At 39.9% G+C, this 14716-nt stretch overlaps 1 long non-coding RNA gene across 1 annotated transcript; it reads left to right on the top strand.

Moving 5' to 3' along the window:
• The first annotated feature begins 3925 nt into the window (after window positions 1–3925).
• LOC149133396 (uncharacterized) lies at window positions 3926–7830 on the top strand. Its single transcript, XR_016243716.1, has 3 exons — window positions 3926–5112; window positions 5890–6125; window positions 7622–7830. It is a non-coding gene; the product is annotated as an uncharacterized LOC149133396 (long non-coding RNA).
• Window positions 7831–14716: the final 6886 nt, after the last annotated feature.

Genomic DNA, 14716 nt, shown 5'->3' with positions numbered 1-14716 from the left:
CTTTTTTTTTCCCCCTTTACATTTGACACCAAAAATTTTCAGTACATCAGCAAACAATTGTATGTCAGTCACTGAGTTTAAAGCTAAATCTCAAGTAGTTATAAAGATTGTTATTCACCGTAACCTTGTGATGAGAGTTTACAACAGTATGTAAACTCTTCCTCTCTTCGACTTCGTATCAACATTCGTTTATGACGTCACCAATCTACATTGCACGTAAACATTTACTAAATGACATTGAAAAATTCACGAGAAGGCAAAATTTAAATGTTCTTTCTTCTTTTCAAATAAAATAAAAATTAATTCTGCATCAGTGATTCTCATCCGAGATCTATATAAGATTTACATTATTTACATTTCACGGATATTTGTCCTCATCTTGTTTGTTAACACAACGTTTCGGCTGATATACCCTCCAGCCTTGGTGAAGGCCTTGATGAAGGCTGGAGGGTATATCAGCCGAAACGTTGTGTTAACAACAAACAAGATGAGGACAAATATCCGTCAAATGTAAATAATGTACATAATTCCTCTTCTCTTAAATATAGAACTGTATATAAGATTCCGTTTACATATTTGTTTTGCAAGATTTTTTATGTGAAATCGTGTGTTGAAACAGATGTTGTTGTACTTGGGGATGGTCATATTGCCAGTTTAGCCAATAAAAACACAAATATACAGTACGTGTGTTTTTATTGGCTAAACTGGCAATATGACCATCCCCAAGTACAACAACATGTATATAAGATTTTGTTGTTAAACTTTATCTTTAATAAATTGGTTATACTTCTACAATACAAAATATTTTAACAATTTTTTCTAGATACTTCGTCGAATGGCTAGGAGGGTCCATCTCAGTAAAACAGGAATCAAAAGGTTGCCAGAAAATGTTGGCTTGGATTTAATATCTAATATTGATATTTCTATAAAACCCGTTATATTTGTTGTTTAACTCTCAAGTCAGCCGAGATGAAGCAGATCTACGACCAAAAGCGTTCCAATGGCGACCAGGGGCGGGCTGAGGGGCAGCGCCTTTCTAAATGTTATTACGATCTTTTCTCCTGGAATTGTATTCCCTTCTGACCTCGTGTCCTCCCTTCGAAAAATTCCTGGGGCCGTGCCTGGGTCCATAGGTAAAAAAAGAAAATTATCTACGTGGTACATAATACCACTATGCCCGCCAGGCGATCTTATGGTACGAGTCCAAAATATCGGCCTTTTCCGTAAAAAGTGTCTTCGGCGATCTTTACCAAAGATCGGCCTTTTCCATTACACCTGCACGATCTTCACTACGGTGTTAGGGTTAGGGTTAGAGTTACGGTTAGGGACGGAATTCCCGAACCGAAACCCTAAAACCGAAACCCTAACCCTAAGCCTAACCGTAAACCCTTGAAAAGAAATCGCTCTCTCTGTATCTCCTTCGCTTTTATGACGTTGTTTCCCTGTTTCTCTCCAACACTTATTGCGGAAAAGGCCGATCTTTGGTAAAGATCGCCGAAGACTCTTTTTACGGAAAAGGCCGATATTTTGGACTCGTACCGTAAGATCGCCGCCCGCTACAGAAATCCCTTCCTGGAATCTTTGAAAAAGCCGTAAAGTGTTGACTCTTTCGACTAGACGAGACTCTCCTAAGTGACTCATAATAATTGGATCCGGTTTGTAATTGCCGACCTCTCTTGAAAAGTCAACACATTTTACTGAATTTAATCTATTACTCATTGTTTTGTATCTTACTCCTTCGACCGACCATTATCAAAACATTGTCCTGTTGTCATAAAATAAACACAGCATACGGGCAAACAAAGAAGCCTGCACATGGTCTATCGGCTTGCTAAATTTAGCAGCTAAATGTCCCTCAAATCACACTCTACGGTTCTCTGGTTATACGGGCTGTTCCTGGAAAGGAGCCGGTGGATAGCGATCGGACCCGGTTAGCATTGTAACCAGCCGTGGCGTGCTCCTTGGGGTTTAGCTGGTTTGGTTGGAGGGACTTCAGGTGGTAGGCCGGCGATTCCTCTGCCTTCCTTGGCGGGGTTTGTTTCTGCGCCTCTCTATAGGTTATTCCTCAATCAGATCTCCGTTCCTCGTTAGCAAATGCCGCGCAAATATGAATATGGACACTGATAGAAAACATACGGCAGTCGGGCGCCGATAAACCGGTGGCCTGTGGGTTAGGGACAGGGCCTGCAGATCTGATCCGGCATGTGGCCCACCCATGTCGGGCCGACTGGCGACTTTCCTCCGTGGTAGATAACGGTTCATATCCACCACATGGTACGGCTAGTGATCCTACTAGGATAGTGACGAACAGCGTCTATGGTCTCAAGATGCGCTCGACGCTGATCTATACACGGTGTAGACCAGATCGGTTCGTGTTAGAATATCCCACGCACTCTCTGGTTGTAAAAGGCTCTCAGCTTCCTGCTGGACTTGCGGAGGGCCCCCTCGATGACGATATCCTGATTAGTTAAGAGATCCGAAAGAGGGTGATACTGGCGTCAGGCACCACTCCAGCAACTGATGAGTATGCCATTACGATTTCCTGCGCATCTAGTACTTTACCCTGTTAGCTATGTCCTCATTTCTTCTCTTCCTCCCGACGATGGGGGGAACGTATGGAACGTGCACATGGCGTTAAGTCGGTGTACAAGTGCCAAAAGTGTGATAGGGAGAGCGGCCATCTCCGTTCTATGAGATGCCACGCTGGTAAGTGTATTGGCGCGTCGGTCTCTGACGCACCCAGCTCTGTTCAGCTTCCCTTCCAGTGTGACCACTGCAACCGTTCTTTTTTGACGGCTGTTGGGAGGTCGCAGCACGTACGCCATCGGCATCCTGTTGCTGCTAATGTGCACAGGATTGCACGGTATAAGGAAGAACTGGCGGTAAAGCGTGCAAGGGGAGCGGCTTCTGCGGCGGCCTCTGGCCGTGTCGGCAGAGGTCGCTGATCCAAGAGGAAGTAGCGATCGTCGTTGAGAAGAAAGCTGAGCTATTAGCGGCTGGTTGCGAGAGCATCAACGTGGCCACTGCACAGGACCTGCTTAATAAAACATCTAAGCAGGTGGGTACCAAGAGGGTTGGTCTGGCTAAGAAATCTTAGGTGAGAATTCAACAGTCAGGTCAGTCCGATGCCCTATCACAGCGTGAGGGCGAGTCCTCTTTTGATAACAACTGGAGAGGCTCGTTCTTCGAGGCGGCACTTCCCGGTTACTCCAGGTGAGCGTTCGTCTTCTCCGAGTCCCTGTTGGAGCTCGTGGAGGATGCGTCCACGGGAGTCTGGAAGTCGTTTGTTGAGAAGGTTGAGGACTGGGTGGAGTACTGTAAGATGCGTAGGTAGGAGAACGCCGAGAGGAGTGGGAGGATTGACCGTACGAACCGGTCCAATTACAAGTACCGACGCATAAATAAGAAACAACTGTATGCGAAATACCAACGTTTATTTAGGAAGGATAGGAAGAAGCCCCTTGCAGTGGTACTGGGTGAGGATTCAGAGCACGGGTGTCCTATTCCCATGCCCGCTATAGAGCTATTCTATAGGAGAAGGCTCTCTGTCTTTAGCCCTGAGGTGTACCTTTCGGAGTACCCGGCCCCCTCCACAGTTGATAATGGTCCTATTTTGAGACCTTTCTACTATAGACACAAGGTCTGAAATTATTCGACTTCGGTGTTTTACTGGTACTTAATTTATCGACCCCGAAGGGATGAAAAGCAAAGTCGATCCCAGCGCAATTTGAACTCAGATCGTAGCGTCGGGCGAAATACCGCTAAGCATTTCGTCCAGCGTGCTAACGACTCTGCCAGTTCGCCGCCTTAAGATAATGAAATCAGATGATTTCAAACCTCGGCACAGGACTAGCAAGTTCGGGGGGAGGGGTAAGTCGATAACATCGCCCCCTGTTGATGAACTGGTACTTGTAAAAAGGGGAACTGGTACTTGTAAAAAGGGGAACTTGACACGACGATCAGTCGGACGCTGACACTCGTTGATGCTGCATCGAAGAGGCCAGGGAATAGAAGAAAGAAGACATGCACCCAACACCAGAGCTGAAGACACCTCCGAAAGGAGGGGCCCCGCCACGTCAAAACGGTAGAGGAGTAGGGGCCGAAACCGGACGTGGTTCCTCCTGATGATGTCTTCAGCTAACTGGATCCTATAAAGGAGCTGTTGTGGTAGCAGATCACGAAACATGGTTGAAATTCCTAATCGACTCCCGAAAGAGATGAAAGGCAGTCAATCTCAGCAGAATTTGAACTCAGAACGTAAAGACGAAAGAAGTGCCGCTAAACATTTTGGCCGGTGTGCTAACGTTTCCGCCAGTTCGCCACTTTTAGATAATAAAATATGATATCAACATTAAGTAGTCAAGAATGAATGCGGAATGTGTTAACGCCAATGAATTCGTTTACTTCTTTCTCTTTTCCGGTTTTTTGTTTTTGTTTTTTTTGTTTTTTTTTTGTTTTTCCTGGAAAAACAATTTCGTTGTTTAAATCAAGACAAAGATAAGGATCATAGTAAAGAAATAGGATGGGATCTATTTTAAAACGGGGGCCACATCTTTCATTAATGTTTTACGTAGTGTTTTTGGTACGGAAAGACTTTCAAACTTCGTATACTTATCTATTTTGTGTTATAGAACAGAAAAATATTTTTGTATTCGAATTTATTTCATGTAAAAAATTGTCTTATTTCGATAATTTCAACCAATCACTGACAAGTATTCAGTTGTTTATATTTACTCCTTTGGCTGATTAAGCGATGTAAAGCGTATTTAATCTCCATACCTTCGTTTTATTTGCTTTTTTCATTTTAAATTTGCTTTAACCCTAGGGTTAGGGTTAGGGTTAATTGTTTCAGAATCGCTTGTTTATGTAGTCGGCACTTAATGTATATCGGCTGAATGGACATCAGTGATTGGTTGAAATTACAGAAATACGACAACTTTCACATGGAATAACTTATGGATTTCTTTTTTTTTTAAGAAGACTAAGAGAAAAAGATGTTTTATATGACACATTCTACCAGTGTTCCAAGTTTCAAAGTGTTTCGTTAATGAAAAATGTGGCCCCCGTTTTAAAAAAGATCCATAGGATGTATTAGCTTTTTATTATTTCCTGGTAAATGTTCTGTTTTAGCACTCAACTGATCTTCTCCCCCAATTTTTAGAAGTTAAGAGATATCATCCATGCGAATTTAGGTAAAAATGGCACAATAAGCTTACTGAAATATACACTATTGGCTCGTAGTCCGTATTTTACCAGTTCCATTCTTTGTACATATATCTTCCTTATGCATTCGAAGACTGAGTTGCCGATTTTGACGTATGGAGTATCAAAAGATTCAATAATCTTACGACTACCAAATAAACTTTATTTTCATTTACATATTTGCATTACAAAAGTTTTACATTATAATCTTTTTTATAAGTTAACTATCGTAAACATTTTATACAACGACGATGACGTCACATTTTCTATATGAGTGTGTACCTTAAAAGACATCCATTTCTCTATATGTTATGACGAAATACAGTCACTCACTCACACACACACACACACACACACACTCTCTCTCTCTCTCTCTCATGCACACACACAAGTCCACTTCGTTTTTATGTACGTGTGTATGAAAGATAATGTGTGTGTGTGTGAGAGAGCGAGAGCGAATGAGTGAGTGCCACTTACACATATACAAAAAGATACATGACACCACACACGTTCATTCTCTCTCTCGCTCTCGCTTTCTCGCACACACATACATACACACAGAGGTCCATTTCATATACACGTACATACATATTTCACTTTCTCCTCTCTTTCACTTTCTGCTCTCACTTCAAAACAAATGTTGCCATTTCACTTTCTCCTCTCTTTCAATTTCTACTCTCTTCAAAGCATAAAAAAGTCATGTCCGGTCCGGGAATCGAATCCGCAATCGTGAGTGCAACACCCTAACCTTCACTAAGCAAGGGATATTGAAGTGGAATCAACATTAACCGAGCTTTCAAATTCCTCGTGAATTCGATTGTCAAAAGAGCTACAAAGATAGCAAAAATCAAAACGAGTGATAGCCACCATCCCCACCCCCACCTCTCGGAATGGATACTAAATTGAGGATAGATAAATAATTCGTAAGTACCCGGGTTGGCTTAATTACGTCGATATTTTTTGTTTATTTTGTTTTGGGGGATTTTTCTTTTCTTTCCTTTTCTCTTTTTGTCCTGTAATTGTTTGATGTCGTCTTTAAAAAAAAGTTGAGTTCGAAAGCAAGGTCAGAAATTACACCCCCACCCCCAAGAGAAACCGATACCGACGGTAGAGAGGCCATGATGGAGGGAAAGAACTCAATAAAAGGATCCATCGTAACCTGACGTAGCTACGATCAATGGTTGAACATCCAACGCTCACATTCAGAACCATTTATGATTAAGTTCCTCAATTTTCAATTCTACTGTAGCAAGAACTCTATCAGTGGAGGCGCAATGGCCCAGTGGTTAGGGCAGCGGACTCGCGGTCGGAGGATCGCGGTTTCGATTCCCAGAGCGGGCGTTGTGTGTGTTTATTGAGCGAAAACACCTAAAGCTCCACGAGGCTCCGGCAGGGGGTGATGGCAAGCCTTGTTACTCTCTTTCGCCCCAACTTTCTCTCACTCTTTCTTCCTGTTTCTTGAGGAACGCTGCGATGGACTGGCGTCCCGTCCAGCTGGACGGGGGGAACACACGCCATTGAAACCGGGAAACCGGGCCCAAGAGCCTGGCTAGGCTTTAAAAGGATGCATAAAAAAAAAGAAAGAACTCTATCATCATCGAAGTACCAGACCTTCAAATTCAAATTAAACCCTAACTAAGCAATATCATTTTATTGCGAGGGCTTCCGATAAGACTGCCATACAAAGAGTTCGAGCAACGGGGTTCGCTTTTCACTGAGCTAAGAATAACATTATGTCTAATTGAATTGAAAGTGGGTTTTTTTTTAATTGAGTTTTCGAAGAACTTTGTCGTCTCAACAGAAGTGCTTACGAATATGCTCGTGATGTAAATAGTTAATTCGCACTCCACTTTGGCGCCAACTCCGAGTTGGACTGTGTGAATTAAAAGGAGGGGGTAAGTGAACCATGATAAGCTCAAAGTGCACCCAAGTGTTATGTGTCGGAGATCACTATTGGGTTTAAAAAGACCAGATGCCTTAGTACAAAAGAGCATCAGACGGGTATGCGGAAAGATAATCTCTGAGGGGAAATGTGTTCACGAACTGTGTGAAACATTTCAAAAGCTCAAGACGATAGGGAGATGTTGTTTTTAAGATGTTAGGAGAGAATACAACCAATTTCACGATCAGACCACATAACAAAAAAAAATTGGTCTTCAGTGGCTTGAATCATTGCAAACAATCGGTTGGAGGGACAGATGAACGTTTCCTTCCCAAGGGACTTAGCGTTACAATGAGCAAGAATGGAAAGAGAAGAGAGAAGGCGAACTGCTATTCACTGAACTAGTGGCTTTCTTCAGGTTTAGACACAGACAGGCATTTATATCCATCCTTTTTATTTTATTTTATTTTATTCTGTTCTGGATTCGAGTAGAGAAGTTGTTGGTGAAGCTACGAATGATTCAAATTGTCATTTCAGGGTTGAAACGAGTTAAAACCAATATCATCATCAGGCAGTCGAAGAGTGACAAATAAGAAAAGAAACGATTTTTATGTAACAGATACGTTACTAATCTGACACCGTTTTGGGATAAAACCATTGAAGTTCGACATGTATAGTCATCTCAATGCAACAGCAAAATATTCAACAGGGAGCTGGTCGCGGAGATTAATGACAATTTTGAAGGGTATTGTATATATGAATAGTTTGATAACTTTCCAATTTGAGCATTCGTTATATCCGCACGGCTCCTGTGATAATTTTTGACACAAGTAGCGTTTTAACTGTTTCAAACACCAACTTGTTCAAAGCACAGACACCAAATACATTATAGTTGACCGTAGACTTTCACAAAGTCCGGTTTGAATATTGTTTTGATTCCGAAGTACTTAGACAACTCGGTTTCAAGTAAATGGAAGTGGAATTGCTAAATAACGAAAGAGTGTTTCTTGTATTTTTCCAGGAAGTGGGATGGGTCGAATTGGAATACTGATCCTAATATACAATGGTTTAAGATACACGAGGTAACGAAAAATATATGCCATTTAGGGAAGTAGGTTTTCAGGATTTGGAATATTACGGATATTTGCAAACGGTGCATTCTTACTGGATGCTGAAGTTCTTTAGTACACTCGACATAGATACACTACCTGCGCCTACACACACACAACGTTTTTTTTTTATGTCCTGTACCCATATATGATACATATAGATGTAGGTATGTACATATATGTATGGATATATGTATATATTATTTATATTATTATATGATCGAACGCCACGCATCCTTTTCCAAGTAAGTTTTATCTTAATAATTACGATGCGCACTCTTCTACTATCTCTTCTCAGTCTATCTCTCTCCCTGTCCTGTTCTTCATCCTTTCTGTTTTTCTCTCCTACTCTTTCCCTATTCTTCTCTCCCTTTCACCGTCTCTCTCTCTCTCTCTCTCTCTCTCTCTCTCTCTCTCTCTCTCTCTCTCTCTCTCTCTCTCTCTCTCTCTCTCTCTCTCTCTCTCTCGTCGCTGACACGTAACGAAAGGGGATCTCTCTTTCTGTCCACTTCCTTGCTAAAGAAAAGACGTGCCTTTTCCTGTCTCCTCTCATGGCTCGTCTACCTAGCGTGTTTAAAAAGCAGAGTGGATAAAGGTGGGAAGGGTGATAAAGAAAAAGAAAGAGAAGGGCGGGAGCGAGATGAACAAAAGCGAGGAGAACTCGGGGGAAAAAGAAGAAAGAAAAATATTAAGAGGAATAAATAAAGAAGAAACAGATTTATTCAATAGTGTGGAAGCTACGATCATATGCAAACGAGCAAATTTATAAAGCAAATACATAAGAAATGCTTTTGAAAATATACGTAAACTAACATGGAATTGAACGTAGTGGGTGACTATATTAGTTTCAAATTCTAGCACAAGACCAGCAAGTTCGGGAAAGACGTTAAGTCGATTACATCAGGGGTTTTCAAACTGTGGTCCGCAAGGACAAGACAGGGGGTCCGTGGACAGCAAATACTTTTTATGGGCAATTTGATTTTATACATGTTTTTTAATCGAAATCTTTTAATTGACAATAAACCTATTTGGTAAATACTGTTAAATAAATAAATGTAAAAATATATGCTATTTTAAGCAAATAATTATGTATAAATTTCATAAGCGTTTATAAGGTGGTCCCTAAGGTAAAACCTGAAATATAAAGGGGTCTGCAAGTCAAAAAGTTTGAAAACCCCTGGATTACTGGTATTCAACTGGTACTTATTTTATTGACCTCCGACAGGATGAAAAGTAAAAATCGACCTCGGCGGAATTTAAACTGAAAACGTAAAGACGGATAAAATGCCGCTAAGCATTTTGCCCGGCGTGCTAACGATTCTGGCAGCTCACCGCCCTAGAGTGGATTGGATATATTTGAAAATATATCAAATATATGAATTTTTAAAAAAACGTAAATATTGTTTCATTTATAACAAAGCTGCTCAGTAGTTTGGTTATGTAATTTTTACCAAAACGAAAACTTGTACATATTTTGTTGTGCCTTATAATTTAACACACTCGTCAGTAAAATTTCCACTCATTTACTTTACTCTTTATTCTTTTACTTGTTACTTTAGTCGAGTAAATCGACCCCAGGACTTATTCTTTAGAAGCCTAGTAGTTATTCTATCGGTCTCTTTGCCGAACCGCTAAGTTACGGGGACGTAAACACACCAGCATCGGTTGTCAAGCGATGTTGGGGGGGGGGGACAAACACAGACACACAAACAAACACACACAAACAAACATACACACACACATATATATACATATATACGACGGGCTTCTTTCAGTTTCCGTCTACCAAATCCACTTGCCCAAGGTGCCACGCAGTGGGACTGAACCCGGAACCATGTGGTTGGTAAGCAAGCTACTTACCACACAGCCACTCCTACGCCTTGTTTATTTCTCTAAAATGTTCGTTGTGTCTTGCAACCTTTTCAATAGCTGTTGACTCTTCGTACGTATTTAAGTCATACATAATACCCGATTTCTTCATAAATTCTTTGCTTTCTATTATTCTACATTTAATTATTGAGCACATGGGTATTATTAGATGAATAAAGGATACAAAGTGGAATTAGACATGTAAATATTATTCAGAGACTTGCAGAAAACTACCCTACTGGAATTTATTGAATTAATATATTTTTTTCTTTTTTAATGAAATTTTTCCAGAGGTACCGGCATAATATGAGGTGAATTTGTTGGTATGACAGTTAAGTATGCAGTAGGTCTTAAAATATACCATCGTGATCCCTGCTATTTCTAGCAAGTTAAAAAACCACGTACATGGGCTAACTTTGACGTTCTTTAAAAGAGAGATGAAAGCAGAAATAAAATGATTTTAAACTTTAGCGAAGGGGCAGTAGTTTTTGAAATGGAGCACGTCGATTACATAGATTCCGGTATTTGACTGGTACTTATTTTACCCTGAAAGGATGAAAGGCAAAGTCGACCTCAGCGGGGTTTGAACTCAGAACGTAAAGACGGACGAAATGCCACTAAACATTTTGTCCGGTATGCTAAAGATTCTACCAGCTTGTCTCCTTAGAGTGCGATAAAATAATGATTTCAAATTTTGGCACAAGGCCAACAATTTCGGGGAGGGGGGTAAATCTATTACATCGACTTATTTACGATAAAATAATTAAAGAAATATTTACTGAGCGAGTGAGTACTGTTAGACAAGTAGAGGATATAAAGAAAAATTACACGTAATATATAAGAAAAACTACACAAATTGGAAATGAAATATGTAAAAAATACATATATTAGCGACAGAGAGGTAATATTTATCTCCACTTAAATGTAGATGTGGTTAGAACTAACTATGCTGCGGTAGATTGTTATTGGCACTCCGTCGCTTACGACGTCGAGGGTTCCAGTTGATCCGATCAACGGAATAGCCTGCTCGTGAAATTAACGTGCAAGTAGCAGAGCAATCCACAGACACGTGTACCCTTAATGTAGTTGTCGGGGATATTCAGCATGACACACAGTGTGACAAGGCTGACCCATTGAATTACAGGCACAACAGAAACAGGAAGTAAGAGCGAGAGAAAGTTGTGGTGAAAGAGTACAGCAGGGTTCGCCACCATCCCCTGCCGGAGCCTCGTGGAGCTTTAGGTGTTTTCGCTCAATAAACGCTCACAACGCCCAGCCTGGGAATCGAAACCGCGATCCTATGCCCGCGAGTCCGCTGCCCTAACCACTGGGCCATTGCGCCTCCACACTGCGGTAGATACCATGAGAGAAAATCTCATACGAGCTTTTGGTGCAAAATAAAAAATTATATAATAGTGATATAAACAATAGTCCATTTCGCACCGAAAGCCAATATGAGAATTTCTTTCGTGGTATCTACCGTCTGTTCTAACAAAACATCTACGTTTAAGTCGTGAAATATGTGAATCCTTTCTGTTCGTCCTGTAAATAATTCAACGATGTAAGGGAAACAACTATAACCAAAAGCACACGGAAAAAAAGGCGGCAAAATTCTTCAATTCTCGAAGATAATAAATTATCAATAAAGGGTCAATTTGCATTGTGTGCGATTATGATTGGTGCTTCTGTGACACGCCCACAATGGTGGTGGGCCACAGAACATATGCGTAAATGGTTCTGCGTGTATGCATTTTATTAGGTTCGTCCTTCAATGTCTCTGAAGATGACTAGATCTGCTTTACACTTTGTGAGTTCTGTAATAGCTTAGGCCAATTTTGGCATGAAATTCGCTGGTTACAGTGGGGGGAACACTTAATAAAATCGGGACCCTGTGGGATTCTTACTTTCCGTGACGCCCGCCTCCCTTTAGCTTTTCTGTTCGTATCTGAGGGCTCTACTCTACTCCACAGTACGCAGTACTTCGTTTACATATATATGTATTATATTATGATTCAGTGAAAATAATAATTTAAAAAGTAAACAATAAGATAATGGAGAGAAAAATAAGGAAATAAATAAATAATCAAAACATCTAAAATTTGCACGTTCGAAAAATCAATTTTCATCGATTATCTGCATTTCTTCCTCTTTACTCATATTTCTTTCTCTCCGTTCGCCCATTTCTCATTATTTTGTTGTCTTTTTCCTATCTATCTATCTATATATATATCTATCTATCTTTTCCTCTTCTTAATCTCCTTCGATGAAATTCTGATTTAAACAACCAATATAACTCTTTGTAACTTGCTTATTTTTTTCTTTTAATTTTCAAAAAAAATTTACGAATTTGTGTTCTGCACACGGGAATTCATACAATTATGTAAAAAAAAAAAAGAAAATGTGTGTGTTTATGATTTAAAGGTGATTTAGCTGTTGTTTTTAGCACATCTCACGACCACCTGATACCTTCCTCGTTTCTTTGCCACTCTGACATATATTGCTATATTGAACACATTTAATGAAATCCTGATGCACCCAAGGATGGTCTACTGCTGGGATTTAAGCAAATAATTCCGACTGTTCGTATTTTAAACTCTGATTCGAAAAAGAGTAGAAATTTTAAGATCTATGGGGAAGTGTGTTTTAAAAAATTATCTTTAAATTTTTGTTTTTGGATTTTTTCATATACATATATATATATAAATATAAATATAGGTCCAGATGGACTATATGTAATCTGAACCTTTCTCCCCTTTTTTTTTTTTTTTTTACGGAATCCCGCGTTTTAGGCTATGGAGATTCCGATTCTGAAAAAAAATTTTCAAAAATCTCAAATTCAAATTTCGACCCCCCCCCCACCTCCATTTCCTCATTTTAAAATATTTTCCGGAAATTTTTTTTTTTTTTTAGAAATGCGTAAAAAAAATACGGTGATTATGATTCTGAAAAAAAATTGTTTGAAAAATTTCAAGTCCCCCACCCCCACCAGGCTATTTACATGCTAGAAATAACAGCCAAATCTCACAAAACTGCGATAACATAAAGCAAGAAATGTGTAATCAGTGTACTCACCTTTCTGCAGAGATTTCTTTCAGAGTAATTTCTCGCAGTAATATGAAATTAGAGTGTTTTTCTTTTTTTTTTTTAATTTCAGAAATATATGAGTTTTGTCGAGAAGTGTGTTCAGGGAAGCCGTTGGTCCCGAATTAAAAGACGGCTGAAGTATGTGACTGGATCATCGGGCGACATGAAATGGTCCCGCGTCGATGAGTCAATGTATCGAGAAATGAATGGATTTACTGCGAAGAAAAACTTTGAGAATTTCTATACATTTCTCGAACACATTGCGGAAGTTTATCCTCCCTAAACTCCACCAGCACGGCTTCCCCGAACACACTTCTTAACAAAACTCATATATTTCTGAATTTAAAAAAAGAAGAAAAAAAACCCCTCTAATTTCATATTACTGCGGTAAATTACTCTGAAAGAAATCTCTGCAGAAAGGTGAGTAGATTTATGTTATCGCAGTTTTGTGAGATTTGGCTGTTGTTTCTAGCATGTAAACAGCCTGCTTGGGGGTGGGGGGAATTGAAATTTTTCAAACAATTCTTTTTCAAAATCATCATCTCCGTATTTTTTTACGCATTTCTAAGAAAAAAAAAATTCCGGAAAATATTTTTAAATGAGGAAATGGGGCTTGGTCGAAATTTTGAATTTGAGATTTTTGAAAATTTTTTTTCAGAATCGGAATCTCCATAGCCTAAAACGTGGGATTCCGTAAAAAATAAAAATAATAAGGGGGGGGAGGTTCAGATTACATATAGTCCATCTGGACCGGTGGAGGCGCAATGGCCTAGTGGATCGCGGTTTCGATTCCCAGACCTGGCGTTGTGAGTGTTTATTGAGCTAAAACATCTAAAGCTCCACGAGGCTCCGGCAGGGGATGGTGGCAAACCCTGCTGTACTCTTTCACCACAACTTTCTCTCACTCTTTCTTCCTGTTTCTGTTGTGCCGCGATAGGTGAACCGCGATATGTCGAGGTGTTGCTGTATAATATATAAACATGTACATCTTTTAGAACATTGTCATTTTATAAGATTTTTCTAGCAAGTTTTTAAATTAATATAAACATTTATTATTTACAGGAAAGAAAATCGTCGGAGAACTCTCATCACAGCAACTGGCCGCACACCGCAAGGTTTAACGCAGCGGTGGGGAGATCCTCGCCCGCGGACGCAATTGCGCCTGCAGGCTGGTATACTCTTTTACTTGTTTCAGTCATTTGACTGCAGCCATGCTGGAGCACCGCCTTTAGTCGAGCAAATCGAGCAAAGCATTACTGTGAGCACATACATACATACATACTGACGCACATCACATATATCTACAAAATAAACCTGTAATTTTGAAAAATTACTTGATGTGCGTCAGTAATGTATCTGCGTGGAGCCACCAACGTTCTTTGTTTTTGTCGGAGTTTTACGGGTTTTTTTTTCTTTTTCACTTTAAATTCCGATATAATCGTAATGTACATCTTCTGAAAAGTATTAACAGAAAATTTCATTATAAAATACCAATTTTTCTGAAAGTTATGAGGAAAGAAAGTCGATGGGGAACACTTTATGTAGGTGTGTCTATATTTGGATATATGTG

This window comes from Octopus bimaculoides, chromosome 11, assembly GCF_046866305.1.
Source record: "Octopus bimaculoides isolate indiv1 chromosome 11, ASM4686630v1, whole genome shotgun sequence".
Classification (NCBI taxonomy): Eukaryota; Metazoa; Mollusca; class Cephalopoda; order Octopoda; family Octopodidae; genus Octopus; species Octopus bimaculoides.
The sequence above is the reverse complement of the archived record's forward strand: the minus strand, read 5'-3'. Positions and strand labels throughout refer to the sequence as shown.